Source organism: Ascaphus truei, chromosome 3 (genome assembly GCF_040206685.1).
Source record: "Ascaphus truei isolate aAscTru1 chromosome 3, aAscTru1.hap1, whole genome shotgun sequence".
Classification (NCBI taxonomy): domain Eukaryota; kingdom Metazoa; phylum Chordata; class Amphibia; order Anura; family Ascaphidae; genus Ascaphus; species Ascaphus truei.
In genome coordinates, this window is record NC_134485.1 from 330828649 (window position 1) to 330855086 (window position 26438).

The 26438-nt window shown below is 45.9% G+C and overlaps 1 long non-coding RNA gene across 1 annotated transcript in view; it reads left to right on the forward strand.

Moving 5' to 3' along the window:
- Positions 1-26438, forward strand: part of LOC142491103 (uncharacterized) — a 99128-nt gene that overhangs the window by 16626 nt on the left and 56064 nt on the right. The window lies entirely within an intron of this gene.

Genomic DNA, 26438 nt, shown 5'->3' on the forward strand with positions numbered 1-26438 from the left:
CTATGACTGAATCTATTTGAGTATTAAATGCAACCAACAAATACCATGGAATTTATTTCCACACTTAACCTGACTATTTCTTTACATTCTAGAGTGACTAATCTAATTGAAATGGATTTTTGTGGTCTGAAATGAAAATGTATAAACCTACACATGACAGTAAGTAGTCAAAGTAAACCACAACTAGATTATGCAAAGCCAGCCCTTTGCACCTATTGACCAAAAGCCCCAGGCTGCAAAAAAAATCCTGACCAATACAAATGCAAAAACAGCACCATGAGGCAGGACACCAAGACAGGCAGGCAAACAATACAAGAGACAGACATAGGCAGGCAGGAGACACACAGGAGCCTCATCTCTCTGCTCCATGCTTTTTCTCCGCTCTTTGGCCCCACCCCCAGGCTCCTGCCACCTCCTGATTGGCTGCATTACACAGCAGCAGCCAATCAGGATGGATCAAGCTGCCCAGCCCCTTAGCAGAAGCTCTGCTCTCTCCCTTCTCGCACCGGTTCGGCGAACGTGGGAAATTTTAGGTACAGGTTCGCACAAACTGGTGCGAACCATCTGAATCCCACCACTGGAGCAGACCCTGTGCCCTCCCCTTTTGCATTAGGAAGGATGTTACAAATTATAGTAGTCAGTTCGCCTCCGCCCCTCCTGGGGAGAGGAGTGTGTGTGTTGGAGTCCTCTTCAGCCCCTCCTGGGTTGAGGAGCTAAGATCTGTGCTTAGCACAAGGCCTCATCACATTATCTATTGGCGAGCACCATCCAAGGGCCTGAAACCCTTCTCTCTACCATATGCAACACTGTTATACCATCTGCAGTGGTTGCTGTAAATAAAGTTCCCGTTTATATACTTCTGGCTGAGTTGCAGTCTATTAGCCTGAAGTATAGGAGTAAGACTGTCATGGTAGGGACTGCCTGCAGTTATACTGCATCCTGCTGTGACTGTTGGCGCTGTCACCACATGGAAAGAATCTAAGGATCACCGGAAGCCTGTCCTGTTACCCCACAACATCGCGGACACGCAGCTGTCCTGGACCCTCACAGGTATGACCGCACCACAGACATCAGTAGCAGCAACATCTTCCAGAGAGGAGGGGGGGGGGCTACAATTGGAGGCGCTGCTGAGATGCAGCAACAGGGCAGGCTTTCAGAGACCTTGCAGTCAGCAGCAGTTAAAGAGGCCTGGCTTGATTCTACCCCAGGGAATCCGGGCACCTATCCGCGCTAATGAAGGGGGAGCCTCTCACTGATGCGACACTGGGGAGGGGGCTGCCTAGAACCTTACCAAGGATAGACTGAGTTGGGGCGCACCCCAGCGGGAAATCAGGGAAATGTGTACCCTTCATCAAGGATCCAAGACAGGGACAGGACAGTCTTTCAGTGTACCGAATGGACCCTGTGCACGACGTAATGTGCAAGTTGGGGCGCAACCTGAGGGTATGTTTTCAGGGAGTGTGTACCCTTCATTCAATTACCGACCATAATTTTGGGCCGTTCCCCGATAGGAAATCAGGGCGTGTACCTTTCAAGCTGCTAATCCAAAAAAAAGGAAAAATCTGGGTCCTGAACTCTTTCAGTGTAACGAAGGACTCTGGGTACCTGGACTTGTGCTTTTGGGGGCACACTATGTGGGAAAGCATCAAGGGAGCGTGAACCCCACATCTTGTTCACAAAAAGGGACGGGCCCCTTTCAGTTGAAGGCTGGGGGACTGTAAGAGATATGTGCAGAGGTGCGCAATGGAGACCGTTTAAAGTGAAACTAAAATCAGGCTTTATAGCGCCTGTTTCTTTAACACAGCAAAACATTCAAAATAAAGGCCTACTCGCTTTGGAGAATATATACACATTTAGTCCAGCTATCTCTAACCGGGTGGATAGCTATGCTGATTACCACCCCCAAACACAATATATATATATATGTGAGCTTGAGACAAAAGGTGTCACTGTGTGCTCATTTGCATGTAATTTCCCAGAATCCCTTGCTGCAGTGGAATTGCTGTGTGCTGGGTGATAATGGTGAAAGGTGGGGTTGCAGACATATATAAGACATGCAAATGAGCATACAGTAATATTTCCATTCACTATATGTTTTACTGTGGAGGGTTTTTGTCACTTTTTTAACCCACCATAACCTTAATAATAATAATAAAAAAAAAAATATATATATATATATATAAAACATATTACCATCCTTGCGTCAGGCAAAAAGAGGCAGCACTCACATCCAGAAGATAAAAAATATATAATAAAGCATGTGTAGACAGACAACCGATCCCGATGTTTCGGTAACGGAACCTTTCTCAAGGGGGGTGCAACATACAAATGACAGACATGACATACATATCAAAAAACATACAGAAAATCACCTGTGCATATTTACCTAATCGTGGTGAGCCCGCGAAAATCAAATAAACTGGTGTGTTTGCGGATCCGCCATCTTGGAGGAGGCACTGTAATGCGCATTTGCATCACAGTACTGGTCTGTTGGAACCGCCATCTTGAGTGTGGCACATCCATTGCGCATCTGCGGCCCCAATACGTGACGCCAGCATACGTGACGGCACAGGAGGAGTCAGTAAAAGACTTAAACATAACCTCAGTCCAGGGCCAGTACTTGATAACACTTAGCACATGCGCAGGACAGTTAATCACTCCGTGGTGGCAGCAGGCACCCTGCGAATATGACAGTAATGTAGCACCAATGTAATACAAAAAAAGATAAAGGCAATATTAAAGATGCTTGCCTAATCAAATAAGCAGAGATGTTGAAAATACTGTATAGGCTATAAGCCTCTATCAATATGCCCACAGTCTATACCCAAATAGAATGCATCTCTACCATCACAGCATATCTGGCAAATACCTACAGAAACTCTAATAACCTACATAGACCGACAAGACACATGTACACCCAACCAAGGAGTATCTTAGTAAAGCCATAATTATAGACATCAGTATCTTACAGATAGGGTGACGAACACCCATATACAGTAGGCTTTTACCTGTGTGACTATATTTAAATAAAAAGTCACATGCATCAAATATATGGTAAATAGAGGCTCCCCTATGGATACACATCATAGTCATGTCAATCAACAAACACCAGCAAGAGAACAAAAGGGGGGCAAACCACAAAACATCAATGTGAGGACAAGGAGTGAAGAAACATAAGGAAAAATAAATGCATACATTAAGTGGAGAATATCCACCCAAGAGTAGCAAACATGCAATGTCCATATCATCATGTCAACCATAAGTAAATGAAGAGTCCAAGCCATGGGCTGTAATCTATATAAAAGGATAAAGCACAGTGTTGTAAGTTATCAAATAAGTAAGGAAAAAGACAAGATAATTCATGTTATTCATTGTTCATATTATAAGAAGCATCCTAGAGTAAGGTCCTCATTCAGACCCTTCGGGGTCATGGTGTTCAAATTGAATATAAATCTTGCTTCCATCTGTAATAAGATCTTGTTTCTGTTTCCTCCTCTGTTTGAAACATGAGCTTGTGCTATCGGCATACATCGGAAAGTCGCCAGAGTGTGTTGTAAGTTCTTAAAATGTCTTGCAACTGGTAGATGTCTCAATTCATCTTGGTCCGTGGTCTGTAACAGTGCCTTTCTAATAGACGACCTGTGTAGAGCAATCCGTTCTTTCAGCATCCTGGATGTTTTGCCCACGTAGTATAATCTATATGGGCATCTGATGATATACACCACATACCTCGATTCGCAATTCAAAAAGTTATTGATTTTGATAGGAATTCCACTATGTGGATGAGTGAAGGATTTCCCCAGAAGAAGATACTGACAATTAATACAGCCCTTGCATTTATGCACCCCATGGTGTTTTGTCAACTAAGATGTGGGTGGCATATATTTGTCCACAGGGTCTGATGAAGATAATGTGTCTCCCAGACTTGGTCCTCTTTTGTAGCAAAAAAGAGGTGGTGTTGTGAAATGTTTCCCAATTCTTTTGTCGTTGGCTAGAATATGCCAGTTCTTTCTGATGCTCTTTTGTATCAATCCCGATGATGTACTGTAAGTGGAGATCACATTAAATCGATCCATTTCAGATTGTTTGATGGGCGGCAAAATGAGTTCTTCCCGGGTGGGAATTCTTGCCTTTGCCAGGGCCTGTGATATCTCATCTTCCTGGTATCCTCTTTCTGTGAATCGGTCTGCCATCTCTTTCAGTGCAGTGTCCACCTCCAATGGGTTGCTTGTGATGTGTCTTGCTCTCAACATTTGAGAATATGGGAGGCCTTTCTTTAATGTCAATGGATGATGACTCCTGGCGTCCAATAAAGTATTCCGATCTGTTGGTTTGTGAAAAACACGTGTACCAAGTTTACCATTGTTGACAAATACCACAGAGTCCAGAAATGTAATTTGTGTGTGTAACAGGGGAGTTATCCCTGTTCAGGTAATGTGCCTCTAATCCAGCAGTGTGGTGGTTAACTGCTGGTAGTCAATTAACAAACACCACCTGCCTGATTAGATGGCTTAGAAAAGCCTGTCTTTTGAGACAGGAAGAGAGACTCCTTAGCTCACACCTGAGCTGAACTTGGAGACAGAGCAGGGATTGTCCTTGACTCTCACACTTGTCTTGAGCCCTGCCAGAAGAAACAGCAGAGCTGCTTTCAAGCCACAGGGGAAACTTCTAAACCTGAATGCTGACAAACCCTGCAGAAAAGGTAGCAACCAGGGACAGAGAAGATTTTCCCTCCAAACCACAAGGAACAGATAAGACTTTTATTTACAAGACTTTTTATATCTGTTCATTTCATGCTATATGTTTGGGGCTGGGAGACATGCTTATCTAAGGGAGTTGTGAACCGCATAGTATTTCACTAGAAATACTCCCAAGTGAATAGAAGCTTTGTTTACCCCTTGTTTGGATGATTTCCTGATGTTAAGGAAAAGGCGCAATAAAAGGCTTATTTAATTTCACTATAATCAGTCTCCCTTGCATACCTCTGTGAGCGTCCGCCTACAGTGTGTCATTGTGGCATTCCGTAAACCTAATAGTGGATGGTATCTCATTAATATGGGCCACGAATTCTAATAGATCTTTCTCAGATCCTTCCCAGAGCATGAAAATATCGTCAATAAATCTTTTGTAATGTACGATACATCCAGAGTTTGGTGCATCAGTGAGAAGGTGGGTCTTTTCGTATGCGTCCATGTAGAGATTTGCATAAGATGGGGCCATATTGGACCCCATCGCCGTCCCCATTAGTTGAAGGTAATATGGCCTCTCGAACTTAAAAAAGTTCTTATGTAAGATTAATTCAATCAGAACCATAAGAAATTCTGCTGGTGGTCCATGCGGAATGGGATACCTTCCCAATAAATCCCTGATGACATCAACTCCGTCCTGATGAGGAATGTTCGTATATAGTAGAAAATCACCCTGGATAGGGAGAAAGATGGCGGTGCACAGCGTGCCAGCAAGTGCCTCATGCGTTCCGGAAGCTGGATGGCGATTTTCCAATACAAAAATTTAATGAACAACCCTGAACGGCAAAGACATCATTTAAAAAGAAAAAATCATCTAGAGAATGAACTCTGACGCGTTTCGTGCATCTACTGCACTTTGTGAAAGAGTAATGACCCTTCTCAGATGCTGACCTTTGAAGGAGATCCTCAACCGGAAGTCCCGCCCATCCCTCGCTCATTGGTTCCTCTGTTCTGGTGCAATGACCAATAGAGGAGCATGGCGAGGTGAGTGGCAGCACTGGCGATGAATAGAACTCTTCTATTGTCCATGCACCCTTGAATAGAAGTACAAACAAAAACTTTATCCAATAATAAATTCACGTGTTATTCTGTTTCAAAATAACCTCAGACTGTGTTTTTTATTTACGCTTTTCACAAAAGTAATTAAAAACTAATTTAAAAAATATATATTGGGAGGACTATTATATAGACTAGAGACGTCTAGAGTGACCAACAGAACGCCTTTCAGATCATGTTTGATCTCCGCCAGTTGGTTAATAAAGCTGGTAGTATCTTGTACATACGATGTCATTTGTTGTACTAATGGCTGCAAAAAATTATCCACATATTGTGAAAGTGGGTGGCAGAGGGATCCCCGTGCCGAAATTATGGGTCACCCTGGTGGCGAAGTCAAAGACTTGTGTATTTTAGGTAGTGAGTACATCACAGGTATTGTGGGAAAATCCTGTGTTAGAAATTTAGCAGTCTCATCCGAAATCCATCCATTGTTGGAACCCATATGAATGATGGAATCTATTTCCTTATTATGGTAAGGGTAGAATCGGCAGGCATTTTTTTTATAATGCCTAGTGTTGGTTTAACTGCATTAGAATTTCATCTCTGTAGTTTTTATAAGACATCACTACTATACCACCCCCCTTATCAGCAGCTTTTATGATAATATCGGTATTGGATTTGAGGGATTTTAAGGCATTCTTTTCGTCTCTAGACAAATTATGAAAGCTGGTCTTGTGACTCTTGACCGCCTGTCTGGTGTCCTTCTCAAGTAAACCCATAAAAGTTGTGATACTATGATTGACCACATGTAGGTCAAAGGAACTAGAGGGTTTAAATCTATTAGTTGGTACCAACTCCAAAGGCTGGTTCAGGGATTCCAACCTTTCATCAGTGTAACTGAAAAAATCTTTAAGCCTCAGACGTCGATTTAACTTAAACATATCCACCTCCCAATTGAAGGAGTCCTGTAAGTGAGTGGGAACATATGAAAGGCCTTTATTGAGTACTGACGTTTCTGCTGGTGTCAGTGTGTATGAGGAGATGTTATGTATCACTGTTTGTGTCCCTTCGCCACCGTGGGCTCCATCTTTTCCTTGCTCGCGCGTGGCAGAAATCTTTGGTTTCCACCCCCCCCTCCTGGTTTGTCTCGTGCACTTAAATCGGGTATTGGGTTTTTTGGTGAGGGACACTGGCGGGTCCTAAAAAAGCACTAGTGGTGGCGATGTTATCCTTAGAATCTGATAATCCGTATCGCTAGTATTACAACTAGCGCCACCTGTCGCTGCTTTCCTATACCGTGTAAACTTCCTCCTCTGCCTGGATCCACCTGGTGCAGTGTCATTGCTACCCAATAGCCATTTATAGACTTTGTTTTCTTTATAGTCTAATTTGACTTGTTGTAACTTTATCCGTTTGTATTTGGTAAGACCTTCCCGGTAAGCATCCGTTATGTTTTTAATTTTATCCAACCAATCAGTGGTTGTGTCTATGGCCATAATGTTCCCACTCCTATCTTCAAAATCTTTAATATCCCTTCTAATCTTAGTCAGTTCTTTGGTGGATTGTTCTATAACTAAAATGGTTAAGTCAAACGAACACTTGTTTAAAATAGCCACCCATTTTCTACAAAACTCAGGGTCGCTGCGGCCAATGGTAGGTTGGTTTTTGATGCGAAAACCGCGTGGTAACAGTCTCTCTTTGTGATAATGCGATAGTGTCACAGCATGTAAATAAAAATCAATTTCTCTTTTCTTAAGTTTAGTGAGGTCATATATATATTATATATATTTATATATAATATATATATATATAATATATATATATATATATATAACACATCCACACCGGGGGAAGGACTAGCACAGATAACATTCCAAGAGACACTGTTTTTTCTCAACTTTCAATTTTTATTGGAAAGTACAAATACAACCATTTTTTCACAGCCCGTTGTTACATTTCCATTTTTGTCGAACCACATAATGACCACATTTAGACTTGACTACTTAACACAGTACAAACAAGACCAGACTGACGTGACATGGAGACAGGGATAGAGGGTGGGAGGGGGGAGGTGGTGGGGGGGGGGGTGAGGCGGTATATTTCCAGGTTCTGGAGCGGATGTGGAGACTTGTCGTCTGCTGATTTCTCGGCCCTCGCTACGGATTTAAATTTTGACGAGCTTTACATAGATTCTATTACCCTTCTCACCATTATTCTCCTTTTGTCTATGGCTATCGGGATGTCTGTTAGCTGTGCGTCACTATGTCGTTTTGTCTAATCTGTCCTTAAAGGAGAACGCACTTGATTTAGTTAGTGCAGGATTGAGGAGGCATTCACTCCTGGGGTTTCTTCTTGGGTTAACCATGGATCCCAAACTTTTAGAAAATTTGTGCCGGAGTCATTAACTAAACTCGTTAATTGTTCCATCCGGCAAACATGCCAAATTCTGTTTCTGATCTTAGGGATAATGGGTATCTCCTGCTGTTTCCATAATGCTGCGATCTCACATCTCGTGGCAGTGGCAAAATGCGCGATCAATTTATGCGACGCATTTGAAAGACCCTTGATCCGTCTGCCCAGAAGGAACAGCCACGGGTCCAGGGGGATCTCCAAATCGAGAATCCGCTGAATCCAATCTCTGATTTGTTCCCAAATAGGGGCCACTTTAGTGCAAGACCACAGCATATGTCGGAGATCTGCTGCCTCTCCGCACTGTTTAGGGCAGAGAGGAGAGTAGCCTTTTACAAATTTCGCTAAGCGCGTCGGAGTGTAATACCACCTCATTAGGACTTTATATGCGTTCTCCTTTAATGTGGTGCAGATTGAGCTTTTTGCCGCCGCCTGAATAATTCTGTCCCAATCGTCGTCCTCTAAAGTCTCTCCTAGGTCAGATTCCCACTGTCTCATGTAACTCAGTCTGTTGTCATTGGGCGACTTCTGGCAGATCACTTCCCTGTACATTCTAGACGTGAGTCCCCTAGTGTCCGTATCTCTAGAACACAGCTGCTCAAAATTTGTTCGTGCCGGTCGTATTGGCGTTTTGTTGTAGAAATCCCTGATCTGGAGGTACCTAAAAAATTCGCTGTTTGGGATATTCTTAGAGGATTTAATTTGTTCAAATGTTTGTATGGTCGTTATGCCCTCCAGATCCTTTAGGCGGGAGAATCCCTTCTGAGTCCAAATTAAGAAATTTTTACTATTCAGGCCCGGAGCGAAGTCTGTGTTGCCCACTATTGGTGTCATTAATGACGATTTGGTTGTCAGGTTACATTTAAACTTCGTGGCCTCCCAAACCTTTAACGAATTGATCATGGTCTGTAGCGGGTTGTTCATCTTGCGTACCCCTTCTCTGGGTAGCCAGATTAAATTTCGGATTTCAATTGGTGCACAACATCTCTTTTCCAACTCGACCCATCTCCGTAGGCTTGGGTCTGTGTGCCATTGGAAAATCTGCCCTAATTGGGCTGCTTTGTAATAGGCCTGCAAGCAAGGCACCGCTAACCCTCCACGTAGTGTGGGACGTTTTAAAATCCCTTTAGTAATTCGTGGGTTTTTCCCATTCCAAATAAATTTCATAATTTTTGACTGGAGGGAGAGGATGTCCGCCTGTACCAATGGGATAGGGAGACTCTGGAAAAGATATAGCATCTTTGGGAGGAGATTCATTTTCACGCTATGTATCCTCCCAATCCAAGAGATATTCCCCCTCATCCAGGTTCGGAGATCCTCCCCCAGTGTCTTTATGATCTTGGGGAAATTTGCTTTATACAAAGTTTTATATTCCCTTGTGAGATACACCCCTAAATATTTGATCGCAGAGGGTTGCCATTTAAACTGAAAATTGAGGTCAATCAGTTTTTCAACTTCTTTTGGTAAGTTAATATTGAGGGCTTCTGATTTAAACTGATTGATCTTAAATCCCGAAATTTGGTTAAATTTGCCCAGTATGTTGAATATATTTGGGAGAGATGTGAGAGGTTTGGTTATTGTGAGAATGACATCGTCCGCATATCGCTTTTTCCTCCGCAATATCACAAAGATACGCCCTTTCCTCTGTTACTCAACTGCCAAAACTCTGACTCAGGCCCTCATTCTCTCACGTCTCGATTACTGCAACCTCCTGCTGTCCGGCCTTCCTACCTCTCACCTGTCTCCCCTACAATCTATCCTAAACACTGCTGCCAGAATCACTCTACTCTTTCCTAAATCTGTCTCAGCGTCTCCCCTGCTGAAATCCCTCTCCTGGCTTCCGATTAAATCGCGTATCTCACACTCAATTCTACTGCTCACTTTTAAAGCTTTACATTCTTCTGCCCCTCATTACATCTCAGCCCTAATTTCTCGCTATGCACCATCACGACTCTTGCGTTCTTCTCAAGGATGCCTTCTTTCTACCCCCTTTGTATCTAAAGCTCTCTCCCGCCTTAAACCTTTCTCACTTTCTGCCCCACACCTCTGGAATGCCCTTCCCCTCAATACCCGACTAGCCCCCTCGCTATCCACCTTTAAGACCCACCTTAAGACACATCTGCTTAAAGAAGCATATGAGTAGCACTGGATAATCATGGACACATGACACAAAGCTTGGCCCCCTGCAGGCGCACTTACTAGTATTCCCTCCTACTGTCTCTGTACGTTCTCCTTACCTACTGCTGCGGCCGAGTTTATTCGAGCATTTGCCCGTTCTCGGCCGCAGCAGTTACCTGGCGCGCGCCGGAGGGTGCCGGGCTCACGCCGAAGCAGCGGAGGAGAGGCCCGCCGATCGCGGCTTCCCCCTCTCCTCTCCGGGTCCGCCGGGTCCCCCGGAACCCCCTGCCGCCGTCCCCCACATCGCGGGACACCAGGGCTCCCTCGGGGAGCCCTGGACGTGCGTGCAGGGGGCGCAGGCACCCAATGACGCGTGACCGCGCATCGGAGACGCGCGGCACGCCGAGGGGCTCCCACTTGCAAGCCGGGAAATCTCCCGGCTTGCGGTACTGGCCACACTGCAATAAAGTGTGTCGCCAGTGTACCAATTAGATTGTAAGCTCCTCGGAGCAGGGACTCCTTCCTTAATGTTACTTTTACAGTATGTCTGAAGCACTTATTCCCATGATCTGTTATTTATATTTGTTATTTATATGACATGTATTACTACTGTGAAGCGCTATGTACATTTTATGGCGCTATACAAATAAAGACATACATACATACATAGCGCGGCTTTGTGCATTTGGTCTCCCACTGGGATACCAGAGATATCTGGGTTAAGTCTGATGTGTGCCGCCAAAGGCTCTATACATAAGGCGAACAGTAGCGGCGACAGCGGGCATCCTTGACGTGTTCCGCTTTTGATTTCAAACTGTTCTGAGGGGAAGCCTTGATATCTCACTCTTGCTGTTGGGTTTTTATACAGCGCCAGGATGGCCTGCAGGAGGCGTCCCTCAAAGCCAAATGCTCTCAACGTTTCCGAAAGGTAGGGCCAGTCTATTCTATCGAAGGCTTTCTCAGCGTCCAGACTTAACACCATGGATTGTATTTTTTCTTTTTGAGCCAGATCAATCAAATCTATAATTCTCCTGGTGTTATCTGCCGCTTGTCTACCTCCGATAAACCCTACTTGATCCGTGTGTATCAACCCGGAAAGGACGCTACCCACCCTGTTGGCTATGAGTTTAGAGTATATTTTAAGGTCTGAGTTAATCAGTGAAATGGGCCGGTAGCTCTTGCAGTCTGCCGGGTCCTTTCCGGGTTTATGGATCACCGAGATTGAGGCTTGGAGCATTTGTGCTGGGAATGAGGCCCCTGCTAAGATTTCGTTAAATAATTTCAACATGTGGGGGGCTAGAATTTTTAAATATTTCTTATAATATAAGTTTGAAAAGCCATCTGGCCCTGGGGTTTTAGCCGGTTTTAGTGCTTTAATGACCCCAGAAAGTTCCTCCATCGTGAAATCCGACTGGAGTGCTTCCCTTTCACATCTCTTCAGAATGGGTAAATGTGCCTCTTTTAGGAAGGTCCGTAAGTCTTCCTTTGTTTTTGGGTTATGGGTTACCTTATCTCCATTGTATAGTACTTCATAATACTTTTTAAATTCCCCTGCAATGTTCGCTGGGATGGAGGTAAGGTCCCCATCTTGGTTTCGAATCGCGTGAATGTGATAGTTTGGAAGCTTATTTTTTAGCTTGTTGGCAAGTAGTGTGTCAGGCTTGTTGGCCTTTTCAAAAAATTTCCGCTTGGACCATGTCAATTCCTTCTCAGCCTGGGCGGAGAGGAGGAGGTTAAGACTCGTTTTTGTGGATAGTATTTGAGTCAGCGTGTGGGCATTTTTGTTCTTTTTGTGAAGGGAGGAAAGTTCCGCTAACTTTTCCTCTAGCTTAAGAATTTTTCCCTCCCGCTCTCTTTTCCGTTTAGCGGCCAGATTCATTATGACCCCCCTGAGGGTAGCCTTATGGGCCTCCCACAGCGTGGAATGTGTCGCAACGCTCCCCTCATTTTCTTCGAAGTATTGTGTAATCTTTTCCCCAATTTCTAGCTGTAGGGCTGGGATTTTCAGCAGAATTTCGTTTAGTTTCCAGTTCGCTCTAGCTCTGTCTAGTGGGATTAGTGTGCACCGCAGCTCTATAGATGCATGGTCAGACCATGAAATATCATGGATCTCAGTGTGAGAGACCCCAGGGACCATTCTATTGGATACAGGAAGTAATCTATCCTGCTATATGTGTCATGTGGGTGTGAGTAGAAGGTATATTCTTTCTGTCTCTGGTGTTGTTCCCTCCAGATGTCGAGTAGCTGGCAGTCGCGTAAGCCTTGTTTAATTGTTAGTAAGTCGGATCTGTGTGTAATGTTAGTGGATGTGCATCTGTCAAGGTCATCTCGTAGCGCCCTGTTTAGGTCCCCGGCGACAAAGATATTGCCTCTGGCCACTCTGTTAAGTTTTCCAAAGAAGGTAGAGAAAAAACCTGGGGCTGTCTCATTAGGGGCATATATTGTTGCTAAAGTAATTGGGAACCCTTGAATTGTCCCTCTAACTATGAGGAATCTTCCCTCTTTATCTTTGAAGGACCTATCAAATACGAATGGTATTCTTCTATGAATTAGTATGGCCACCCCTTTTTTTTTTACTTTTGCGGAAGACAGAAAGTGTGTCGGGTAGTCCCTATCTAGAAATTTGGGGTAGTTATCCTGGGAGAAGTGTGTTTCTTGCAGAAATAGGATTTCTGCTCCTTTACGCTTATAATCCCGGAAGGCGATTCGTCGCTTGGCCGGGCTGTTAAACCCCTTAATGTTATGTGATACAAGCCTGAGTTCCTTATTCATTTGAGATTATATGAAGACTGTGCTGCTGAGTTCTGCTCCGAGTAGAAGTCCCTGGACCGGATTCCCGACTTTCTCTCCTTCTCGAGTTGTGATGTCTCAATACGCCACCTACAGGGAAACACAAAGGGGAGCACACAAAAGGGTACACCTGGGGGGACACATGAACACTTAAACAAGACAACAAACAGTGACATTCTCGTCGTCTCGGCACCGCCGCCTCCTTGACGAGATCTTCGCCCTTGGGAAACTGGGTTCCTCTCCAAATGTCCGGAGGAAACGTGGGATAAGGTTTATTCACCCCCCCCGCCCAGTTCCCGAGGACTTCACTAGGGTCCAGGAGGTCCTCCCTCCTCCCCCCTAGTGCCTGGCTCATGCAGAGTTTAGAAGCAGGTCACTCTCTCTCCCTTTCCTGCCTCGCTCTCCCTAAACTCGGATTAATGAAACCTATCCTCCATTCTGTATAACTAGTATCCGCCCTGGCTTTGTACACCCCTTTAGTATATCCGATTATGCCCTCTGCGTCCTGTCCTCAACAGCCTGCGAATCTTTATGATTCCCTTCGTTTCTTTGCTCCTTCTTTTTGCTTTCAATCTTCCCTCTTGGCCCCTGCTGTCAATCTAAACCGTATATCTTCTTACTACTCGCTTTCTTGTTCCTCTTCCTCCCCCTGTTTTCCTCAACCTTCTGATCCGACCCTACTTCATTTGCTACCTCGCTCCTCTCATCTTACATCACGTCCCCCTAACCCAGGGGAGCGCAAACTTTTTGTGCTGCGCCCCCCTGTCTCTCTGCCCCGGCTCTCGCGCCCCCTGCCTTCCTTCAGCCGCGTCAGATGACGCTCCGTGGGCGTGTGACGTCAGGTCACATGGTGCCGCGGCGTCTATTGACGCCGCGTTGCCATGGTGACGCAACACAGACGGCTGAATCCCGGTAAGTAAACAGTTGCAGGGGCCTCACGCGATCCCCCGGCATTTAATTTAAATGCCTGGGGGAAGAGCGCGGGGCCTCTGCAACTGCCCGCGCCCCCCCAGCACAATCTCCCGCCCCCCCTGGGGGTCGCACCCCCCACTTTGCGCACCGCTGCCCTAACCTCTATTTCCAGTCACCACTCCTCCTGTACCTCTTGCATCTTTCTATATCTTTCTGGTTTCCTCCTTGCTCATCTTCTCATTTCCCTTACTTGCTGGCTTCCCCTCATACTCCTCTTCCTTCATTTCTCTCTCCCCCTTCTTTTCTCTTTTCTTCCTCCCTGCTCCCTTTTGTTAATTCAAGCCTACTTCCCTACTCCTTCTTATGTACTTATCTCCTAAGTTGTCTCCTTATCGTCTTATTTCCTTGCCTTCTCTTGCTTTCCCCCTCTGTCTTAGCTCCCTCTTTACTACTTACCCTGCCCTTGCTCGCTCTCTAGGGTCGCCGCTGCGGCGCTATCCTACCGCTTTTTCCTTTCCCCCGCCGTCTATCAGCGTAGTTTCACTTCAAATTTCAAATTGCCCGCGGCGGGCCGGCGAGGTGGCCACTTTAGGCCTGCGCGAGTCGATCGGCAGCTTCAGGTCAGCTTTGGGGTCTTTCTGCAGTCCTCAGTCTTTGGTGGTAGCGTCATCCGGCTGCGCGAGTGAGGGCCCGTCTCACGCCACCTCCAAGATGGCGTCTCTCCTTCCGGTCCACCTCCGTGACGCGTATCCGGGGGCGGCCATTTTGGAAGTCGTCTTCGATCGGTGCGGAGGTGCGCGCCTCTGCTCCTGTTTCCCGCTCACCATTCTCTTCCGGCTCCTGCGTTCCAGGATGGATTCCCGCCTTCTGGGTCTGCTTCGCCATCTTGTGTCTGGGGCCTCCATTAGCTGCCAGGTAGGCCACATTTTTTTTTCTACAGGAGTTCTAGTTCGTTGCAGGTTGCCTGGACATCGGACCTCCGTTGTTGGAGTGTCGGGGATCCCCGTTCTTTCCTTCAGGGGTGCGTTACTTTTTCCCCTTTTTTCTGGGGTGGTGTAATCAACGTAAGCCATGTAGCCCGTAACTCAAACATCTTAGGTGATGGAACTTCACCAACTTTTAACATTAAACTGATTCTTTTTATTACTCCTCTGGGACCTTTATGTTGATGCTGCACCCCTCTGTTCTCTTGGGGATCTAGCTTGTTGGTCCCATATCGGTTCTGGGGGGGCATTGTTGGGGGCGTCCCCTGCCGGGGCCTCTCCTAGGCCTAGCTTGTGGAGGACGGCTGGCCCCTCGTCCGGTCCGCGCAGGGTGCTTGTCTTGCCGCCTCTTATTACTTGGAGGCCAAAGGGGAAGATCCACCTGTATCTCACCCCCTTATCCCTCAGGATCCTTGCGAACGGTAACAGGGCTCTACGGCGGGCAAGTGTCTCTGGGGATAGATCCTGGTAGACAGACATACGCACGCCATCATATTCCACGATCGGCAGGGGTCTTGTTTTGTGCAGCACCGCTTCTTTTGAGCGGTAATAATGCATTCTGAGCACAATGTCCCTTGGCTGCTCGTGCATTAGAGGCTTGGATCTCAGGGCTCTGTGGCACCTGTCGAGGGCTAAGAATTCTTTAGGGGTGTCAGGCATCAGAGACTCCAACCATTTCAGGGTGAATTCCTCACAATCCAGGATTGTTTCAGGGACCCCCCTCACCCGAAGGTTATTCCGTCTGTCCCTGTTTTCTGCATCCTCCTGGCGGTCCCGCAGCTCGTTTATTTGCTCCTGGAGATTGCTGTATTTGCGGTCCTGTCTCTTTATGGATCTAATTGACTGGTCCATTTTCGTTTCTAGGACATTCGTCCTTTCCCCCAGCCCGGTAACCTCTCTCTTAATGTCCTTAAGCTCAGCCTGTAGCAGTGCTTTAAGGTTATCATATAATTTGTCCAGGTCGCATTGTCTCACCGGCCTCGCTGCAGGATTATCCTCTCCTTCTCCGTCTGGCTCCGTTTCCGAGCCGGCGTTTGAATGTGGCGCCATTTCTCCTCCTGCACCGCCGAGTCCCGCGCGGCCAAAGTATTCTGGTAGCACCTTTTTTTTGCTTATTTTGTTTTTTTTTTGAGACATTGCGGGGTACAGTGGGGCTTTATGTGTCCACTGGAGTGTTGTATGGGCGATTTTAATGGGTTTCGGTAGGTTTCAGCTATCAATATCTTCTAGCGAGGCACGGAGCACTTATCTTAAGCAGCCATGCTCATTGCCTTCGCGCATGCGCCTCCAGAGACACTGTTTTTAAGTATACCTTTTGCTTGCTTCATTCATTGTAACATCGCCGGAAGAAGAGATCAGTGTATCTGGAAAGCTCGCACAAATAAAAGCATTTCGTTAGCCACAGAACGGTACCATCTATTTTTTTTTTTTTATTATTGAAGCTCGGCTAACACGGTACTGATACCTCTACATGTGTACATATATATATGTATGTGTGTGTGTGTATATATGTGTATATGTAGCCCTTGTACCCCCTGGGTACTGAAACTACCCGTGCTGCTTTTACCTGTGTGGATAACAGGAGGCCTGAGCCTCCGCCACTAGGAGCCTGGGATACACTTATTACACGGTGCAGCGCCTCCACCGGTAAGGGATCCCAGCGTGGTGGGAGTATTCCCTCACCGGAACCAAAATACACAGTAATTACACACGTTTGTATAAGAACAGTATTTACTAACTCTCATATAATTCATGTACCATATCATAACACAGTAACACAGCCCCAGCATATGACCCATATGACCCAATAATACACAGTCCATGTGAATGTCCCCAAACACTGAATGTCTAATGGCACTTAACCACTGAGTGTCTCTCTTTCAAAGTGTGTGAGGGGATAGCGCGCTTCCCTGTGTTGGGGCCCGGTGGTGCACTTTGGAATACCTCCCATGTCTTTGTCCAGACCAGGATAAACATCAGCGATGTGTATACCCGCGACGTGGTTCCGCGGCACAGTCTGATGCTCCTCTCTTGGGTAGATCCTCAGGCTGACTTCTCTGAAGGGGCCTCCAGCCGGATCGCACCTTACAAGTAGTCTCTGATATGGAGTCCTGATCTGCTCTCAGATAGCAAGCTGCACTCTCCTTCAGGCAGTGTCCTGCAGCATCTCTCACACTAATGCTATGGTGAGAAGGTCCCTACCTTAAGGCCTTCCCTACAGCAATAACAAATAAGTTCTTCTACTGTGTTTCAGGGGACTAACTGGGCTCTTGGGGACAACGTCTGGCCTAGTTCCTGGAGCACAGCTCCATGGACCCTACCTGTACCATTCAGGTCCTGGTTTTGACTGCCCCTTCTTGTCTCTCAGCGCGCGAAAGACTATTTCTTCCCCCAGGGAGTCTTGCAGCCTTATTGGCTCTCAGGGATTACATGATGCACTCTCCCTATGCAGCATGGGAGTTGTAGTCCTTGCAGAGTCTCCTTATCATTGCAGCCGCATGCGCGACTCAGCAATGGCCGCCGCAACCTTCTTTGCGCATGCGCACCTAAACATGGTGGCGCCTTGCGAAAGGGCCACCGGTTAGCCCATAGCCCTCCCTGCACATCCCTCTGGTGTCGGAGGGAAGGGAGGGGACAGGAGAGAGGGGGAAACACGGAGGGGACACCTGGCTACATATATATATATATTGTGACAGAATCACTGACTCAGTAGGCTGGAACAGTGAATTAAGAGACACTGCAACCAGTCCACAGAGTGTTAATCAACTCAGAGAAAGAGCAGCAGCTGAAAACTGATTAATCAGGGGCTGGGCTCCTCAGTGAAACAAGTGTTTTAAAAGACACAGGAAGCTGCTATACTGAGACTGCTTTACTCCACAGAAGAGGGGAAGTGAAAGTTCTCCCCGCTGGGGAGAGTCTGGCTGTAGTGGACCCTAGGACTGAAAGAAGCAGGCCTGCAGGGTCCAGCTGGGATTTACACCCAGGATAAAGACAAGTACTGACAGATAAGCATAAACACTTTATTGTTCTGTGCAGAGACACTGCTACCCTGTTCCATATGCCAGGGCATGTTTTTGCTTGGGAACCAACTTAGCTGGCCATGCAGTTAGTTAGGGTGAAAGCTATTGTGTAGTTAGCTTTCCCTAAAGGGATGTAACGCTTGCGCTGCCCACGAGCAAGACAGGACCCCGGTACTGAGGTGGGGAAGTATAGAACCACGCACCCACAGCAGCAGAAGCGTGCCTGGCAGGCGGATTGTCAACGTAGCCGGGTCTGAGTTGGAGAGAGCGGGTTAGTCCAGATACTTGCCAGGGTCTTGGGATGGAGAGGTCAGAATAGTAAAAGTCCGTTAAGTCGTGGTCAGGGGTTGGAGATGTCCGAATCGTAGAAGTCGGTATAGCCGTGGTCTGGGTTGGAGAGGTACACAATGTCGAGGGTAAGCCGGGGTCGAAGTCCAGAGGGGGTTCAGTACAGGGCCTGTATCTCGGGAACCCCGGAGACCCCCTTCTTACATACACTAGTATTCCAATTTTAATTAAAACACTGCGATCGCTGGCGAGTTATGCACAGGGAGAGGTGACTCTCTCTGTGCAGCTAGCAGCCAAATCGCATGCGGAAACCTTTGAGTGAGGCTGAAATTCATTTTTCTGCCTCGCCGAGCGGTTTAGGCATTTTCCTATCGGAAGGTTTGCGTTGTGTTCAGATTCTTTCTGAATACCGTGATAACTCAACTGACAAACCGTTCAGCGAGAACATACCAAACCTTGCAATGTAGCAGAGAACTAATCGAGGCTACTAGCATAGGCCCCATAGTATATGGTACAGCACCCCAAACTCACCTTAGCAGACTAGACACAATCTACAACTCAATATGCCGCTTTGTCCTACAGTGTAATTGCAACACACCACTACGAAATGCTCCAAGAACTAGATTGGCTATCTCTTGAATCCAGGCACAAAGTACTTTTTTCCTGTCTTGCCTTCAAAAACTTTCTGGGCAAGCTACCCGCCTATCTGAACAAACTCCTCGCCACTTCCACATTGTAACGAGTGCTCATCACAAACAGGACGGGACAGCGAGGCTGAGGTGGGGATTGTGATATACACTGACCTACAACCGCATAACCACGTCCGGAGTGCAGAGTGAAGGTCGTGTAGCCGGGTCAGGGTAGGAGAGGTCAGAATAGTCGTGATACTCGCTGTGGTCTAGGATTGGAGAAGTCAGATGGTTGTTGTGCGTAGCCGGGGTCCAGGAGTAGAGAAGGCAGCAGTCCGGGTACAAGCTGAGGTCAAAGGTAACAGAAAATCAAGGCAGAATGCAAGAGCAACAGCAGGGCAGGGCACCAGGAGCTGTTGATAGAGGTTTATTATTAGTGTCATTAAATTATTCATATTCCCTACACTGGTATTCGCTTATATCTGTAGCTGTGAGACAGAGAGTGCTGGTACTATCTTTTGGTTTGTTAGTACTTTTGAAGGGAATTAGGGTCCCTTCCTGTTCCGTGCACCCTGCAACCTTGCTGAGTCATTGTGTCAGAGTGCTGTCTATCAACCCCCCCCCTTTCTACCATACAGTAAACAGAAGTTTATGCTCAGCCAATTTACCTCAGGGCTGGCTGAGCATATAAGGATCAGGGAGCCAATGGGAAGGCTTGCAGGCAATGAGTCATCAATAATTAGACATATTCTGTCCACTGTTAAGCAGGGGCGGAGTGCACCGCAGATGTGGAATAATTGCTGATAGCATTAACCCTTCGAGTGACCCTGGTAATGCGGGGCCGACGTGGAGTGTGATTAGGGACGCCCTCTGTTGCGTTACGGGACGCGGTGCGGGGGCGGCGCCTAGGTCCAGTCCTAGTGGGTGGAAAGCGGTGCTTGTGCAAGAAGCGCCACCCGTGATGTCACGGGGCAGGGCCTAAGACCGATCCATGAGGTGTCACAGCATGACTCCTGTGCATGTCCTCAAAGTGAGGCGCGTCACCCCGCACATCACGGGACGTGTCACGGAGGCAGGGCCGAGGCCCGATCCTCACACATATGCAGCACTGATCACCTAAGATCAGACTCCAAAAGACTGTTCCCAGTCCCGAGGTTCAACAAAGAATGCTGGTTCTCCTCCTTCTTTTTCCGTGCACCACACGACTGGAACAACGTACCAGAGACTCTCAAAGTGCCGTCCAGTTAAGTGGCCAAATCATTAAACTTTGATAAATTATCGACTGGTAAGAGAACTTTTCTAGCAAGTTTGCATGTGTAGCTATTCAGAAAGCTCAGATAACATGCTTCTTCCCGATCGGTAGAACTCTCCCACAGAGAAACCGATTGGTAGCTCAAAAAATGCTCTAACTCGCATTTTTGGAGAAATCAAGCTATTCAGGTAGCTCCGATATGCACATTGCAGCTGCAACTCGCAGATTCCCATCTCACCACCGAAAGGCTGGTGAGATGGGATCCGTGATGTGCATATTGGATTGAAGTCGGGGTCTCCGGAGCTGACCCGCATTAATACCAGCGTCAGAGACGCCCTGCTTCATTCCTACACTGGCGACACACTTTATTCGAGCTCGGCTAGTCCCACGAATTCGGGTATACCCGGGTGTATTGAGGTTTGTGACTGTTTTCTGCCCGAGTGCATTGAGGTATTTTCTAGGCAGGGATTGAAGCATTTTATTCCCACTGGCTGCAATACTGCACAGTATATATATATATACTGCATTACAATTCATGAATTTATGCCATCTGGTAGACACGCGAAGCATTGCAGCCTATTAAATCCTAATCATTATCATTTAACAGATCAGCCGCCCGTCAGCAAGGCATGAACCCAGGCTGGGAAGGCAAACACAACGTGGCTTGTCAGAGGTGAGGAGCGGCGCATTCCAGGTATCTGCCAGGTACAAACTGGGCATTTGCTCGAATAAAGTGTGTCGGTGCAGTATGTAATAAAAATACATTTGCAGCCAGCTTCATTACCTTAGTGCCTAGCCCAGCATGTTGGTGGTAGAGGGGTTGGGTAAAGCTTACAGTTGCCCATGGGTGGGTGGTTAGGCCTACCGGGAGGGTTGCGGGAGGAGTTAACCCTTCATTACCTATGCAGTTACTAGAGGGGTGTTAGGGTTAGAGGAGTGGGCTGGGGGTAGAGGAGGGGGGGTTGTTGGGTGCCCATTGCTTGCCAATGTGGCTATCAATGGATTCAATGGTTAGAGATTTGTTTTATAGTAATGTGTTTTTATAGTAATGTATTTGAGTGTATTGCACTGTAATGATTATTTGAATAGGTAAAAGCGTTATTAGCCATCTTTGGCTAATAGCACTTTTGCCCATTCCTGTGTGGTGTTGGTGGTAGAGGTGGTGGATGAAGGGGGTAGTTGTCCCAGGGAGGGTAGTTGGGTCTCGCGGTGGGAGTTTACTCCTTCATTGCCTTAGCAATTGTAACTGCTAAGGTTAAGGAGGGGTTAATCACACTCAGGAGGCCTAATCACCCTCTCTGGGGCAACTATAACCTTCACCCACCCCCTGTACCACAAACAAACTGGGTACATGGCACAGGAGAAGTAAACTTGCAGGATATACCGACACCCCCTATGGGGGCCTGTACCTCAGGAAGCAGGGTGTCCCCGGGCCTGAAATTAATGCAGGTCAGGTCCAGAGACCCCCTGCTTCAGTAATATGTCAATAAAATTAAAATAAGACCAGTGCAATCACCTGTAAGAGCTGTGCAGGGAAATGCCGTTCTCTCTGCACCGCTCTTCCAGACTGGAGGGATATCGCTTGGGCAGATCTTTGAAAAAAAAACTACCAAGTCGATCGGTAAGGCATTTTTCTACCAAACAATATCTGGCCTGCTATAACTTTTTCTGCATTCCGTGATAACGCAAATGACAGACCGTGAGGTAGGAACATGCCAACCTGATCAATATGGCAGCGAGCTTATAGGAGCAACCTGATTGCGCGCCTAAATTCTTTCAAGACTTGGGCTGTCTGAAATTGCAATCTTGTCTGTAACTGTTAATTGTCTTTTAAATACGCTGATAACATATATTATCCTCAACTGTCCAGGAAATGTCTGTAAATACGATATAAAGTGCAATGATATATTGTCATTATGTCTGTGTCCAGGACATACTTAAAAACGAGAGGTAACTCAATTTATTATTTCCTGTTCAAACATTTTCTAAATAAATGAAAAAAAAAATGTTGCCTCTGCTGGTGTTGCCAAAATCACCGTTTAGTGTCTAATAAAAGTATTAAATCATGACAAGTTTGCCCGCTTTAAAATTTTCTAATTGCAATGCTTCTGCTTGTCCTGGAACCAGATTCCATATTCTCTGTCTCCCTTTGCCGCTCATGGGATTCATTTCTCCCTAGTTCAGCTGCCTGTTATTTTCCCTGTCCCAGCAGCTAGCTGCATGTGAAAAGGCAACATTATTGTTACATGTTGTTTACGCAGCCTGTGTTGGTTGCCTGCATCTCCTATTCTCCTAGCTGAGTGGGCTATTCCTACCCCCCTGTCCTTGCTGACAGTTAGTATAGTCTCACTTACTTCCCTTCTAGTATGACCCTTGCTCCTCACTTCCTTTTCACCCTGGACTCTGAGTGAGTAACTGCCTACTATTTACCCCAGCGATGCCTTTTTGTTTTACACTGCTTTATCCTTGATACACTGCACTTCAGACAGAGAAGCACTCTCTACCTACACTACATCTGCAAGTCCCTTTCTTCCTGTGATTTTTCCTCAATAAAACTAAGAAAGACAAAAGGACTTGTTTGTGCTTTGGAAGAGGGAAGGCATGAGTTAAGCTTACTGGAACTATTCATACATCATTCGTGACCCTGGTTCCAGGAAACTGCTCTCTCTGCCAAGAAGCTGCAATGGCTTTAATGGAATGGACTTTAGTTCCTTTCACAACCTCTTTGGCCACAGATACTGTTAGTAGACCAGGTTAATTGTTAGTGTTATCCACCTAGCTATTGAAGCTTTTGAAACACGTTGGCCTCTCCTGCCAACAACACAAATTAAGAGTTTGTCTTTTCAGATAATCTTAAACATCTGAGCTAGTGTGTCATATTACTTTTTGGGAGTTAGACGGATTTAGACAAAAAAAAATAAGGAAATCTCTTGTCATAAACTGTGAAACAGATTTCAGAACTACGTTATCCTTATGGAAAATCATATACGGTTCCTTGTATTTTTGAGCATGTAATTCTGATATCCTTCTTGTTGAAATATTGGCCACTACAAAAAAAGAATTAAATGTCAACGGTTGGTTCAAAGGATGCCCCAGTTAAAGCCCCATTTAAACACCACCGTCAAATCCTATGGTTGGTAGAACAGGATCCTAGATGTGAGGTTTAAACTTTAATAGAGCTTTATAAAAAATGTTTTCACTAAAGGCTGTTAAGCTATAGCCTGACCCCTTACAGCTTCAATCACCGCTGTTTGTACTTTCAAATATTTTATATTAGATCCAAATGGTTCATATGCCACCATTCTGGGGGGGGGGAAATCTTACATGCTGTACTGTAGGTTTTGCAGGCGAATTCCTTGCCATTACAACCTTCTGGGATAATTATTGCTTAAGTAAAACTCCTCTTTATAGTAGCCACTCTGTTAGCTGTAGTCTGTGAACTTTCGGATGAACTAGTGGGGCATGGAAAATGAGCATGTCTGGTATTGGTAACCTCCAGGGTTTATTTATTGCAATTTGGAGCAAATCCAAAAGCCATGCCCTTTGTGGTTAGAATGGTATTATGACTATTACTTTCATTCTGTCTTTCTGTATTTGTCTCAAAATCAGAGGGATCATCGAAGGAGGTGGAAAATAAATTCCAGGGAAAATTGATAATTTTAGGTTGTTGCATCCACAGAAAAATGCTTGGTAGCTTGCAAACTTTGTAAATAATTTACTAAAGGAAATTAATATTTTGGTTGTTTCTGGTAGCCATTGGATCTATCCTTGTTATGTCTCATCTGTTCATGTCTTAGACCACAGAGTGTTTTAATACCCATTCTCCTTGAATGACTTCCTGTTTACTTAGTGTAACTTTCCCTGGCTGGCTCATAGGGAGTTTACATAGGTGTGCAGAGTTGACTACTCAGCATAATTTACAAAACACAAAGAGAGTTGGGGAGCACAGAAAACACACAACTCCTATACAGATAGACACAATTCAGGTCTGGAGCAGGGTGGTATTCAACAGATGTTGAATAATGAGCAGGAGTGCTCAAGGGGTAGACAACCCCAGTCAAAGCATCGCTGCTCGTGACGGGGTGGGAGGGGGGGCTTAAATATGATATAAAGTCAATAACACTCACACGGCCCAGTGTGAGCGCTGGTTCGTAAACGTATCATTGTCCTTCTATTGAGTGTGGTACATCAAAGCCCGGGGGGCTTCCTTCCCCATCTGCGTCCTTGTGGGTGGTTTCATTTGGACAGTCTTCCCCTCGGTATAGATGTAAACACACAACCAAATCAATGTAATGATAGTGCAATGATGCTGGGTGCTGGCACCAGGGGGGGTTTGGTGACCCTGACCTCAGTGCGAACACCTATATCAGACGATGGAATGGATGTCGAATGGAATGTACAATAAAAATAAATATATATAAATAAATATAATGTCACTCACACGGCCATGTGTGTGAGTGCTGGTCCTGCAAAAGTATCTTGCTATCCTGGCTGGATGGAGTGAATGTTGTCTGGGTCCAGGCAGTGACTCTCTCGGTATAAACACACACACAAGGAGATTCAGTGTAACATACACATGAACAACTGGTATTAGTTGCTAGCATCAAGGGGGTAGCCCTGATCATGTGTCTATCTGTATAGGAGTTGTGTATTTTCTGTGCTCCCCAACTCTTTTTGTGTTTTTTGTATGTTAAGGATCCCGGATAGATCCAGGTTGGGTTGAGCCTCAGGAGGAAACTCCAAACTCAGGGGAAGCATTAACAACCCTCCCCCCCCCCCCCCCCCCCGAAAGGTCGTATACTCCTATTTTTTTTATCGACGTTTAAATACACTTATTTGAGACCGCCCAGGCATCTTTTCCTTTACTCAGCATAGTTTACCTCAACTCAGGGTGCTTGATTCAGACACCTGGGCGATGAGATGGCAAGAGTGAAAATGATGGGCACCGGGAACTTTTGTAATACATCTCAGTCTTTATTCATGTCCCCAGGCACGGGGACACATCACACACATACTAGACAATGTTTTATGGTATTTTATATACTCGTAGTTACTCATAAAAATGGTGCTTCCCTAGGTGCCCACTCTTAACACCTTACTTGGTTGCTGTTTCGTATTGGAGCGGGACTCCCCTTCGGAGTGACATCCATTGTACCCCATTTACTGTGGAATCTTACTGGGATCGTATCAGATTCTGAGTAGGTACAGATTATACTTCATTCGTGATTGGGAACTGCCACTTCCCTACGGATTCAGGAGAATACTTAGATGGATTCATCTGTAGAGCTGATCCACTGATACCTGGAGACCTTCTGCATTCGGCCCGCTGTGGCATGTCTGTTTATCCCTTGTGATACCTGTGTGCTTCCGTTGGCCATATAATTAGGATCCTCACAATAAGAGCGCAGTCCCTATCTTTAACATAATAAACAAGGGGGGCCTGCTCTCATCTGTTACTTCATGAGCATACTCCCCATCTACACTCCCTGAGGCTCCTCTTGCCCTCCAGGAACCTATCTTCCAGAACCTTCCTCTTATCTTAAATTCTCCCTTGTGACGTAGTATCCCTGTGGCAACACAGGGTGGGGCCCAGTATATGCTATTCTGCTATTAACTCCTTACAGCAACCTGGCAACCCTATTGAAGGGGGGTTGCACTTTTTAATTGTCTCTCATATATTATGCTCCTGGGATATGAACCACTAAAGATAAAACTTTCACTATAATCTGTGTGCAAAATCAGACTTCTTGTGTCACCTTGATCGTTGACAAATGCTACTTCAGAAGCATTATCTGTATGAGTTCTGAGATTCAGACCTCTTATTTGATGTCACATTGCATAATTAATTGCTTTTAATGCGCATGAGATTTTATCATATTTTTACTTAACCAACCTTGAAGACTTGCATTATTAGTCAAAACAACCAACTCTGGAAGAAATGTATATTCTGCATTGGTTGTGTTCTACCATCAAGTTAATGCAGTCCTATTGCACTGAAATTCTGGCCATTTGTCCCATTTTCCCCCCTGAAATTGACTTGTGGAGTTTTGCCCATGGTACTGTGTCTATGGTTTCTGTAAGAGGCCCAGTAGTGCCATGCATTCCCTTAGTGATGACTCTCGCTTGTCTCAAAAAAATCTTGCCTTTTATCCCATATTAAACCTAGAAATCTATTACGTGGGTAGGAGACCAAACAACTTTTGTCCCAAGTGATAATCCAACCGTGGTCTTGCAGTCATCAAAGTAATGGCTAACAGATTTCTTTTTGACGAAGATGAGCTACAACAACAACT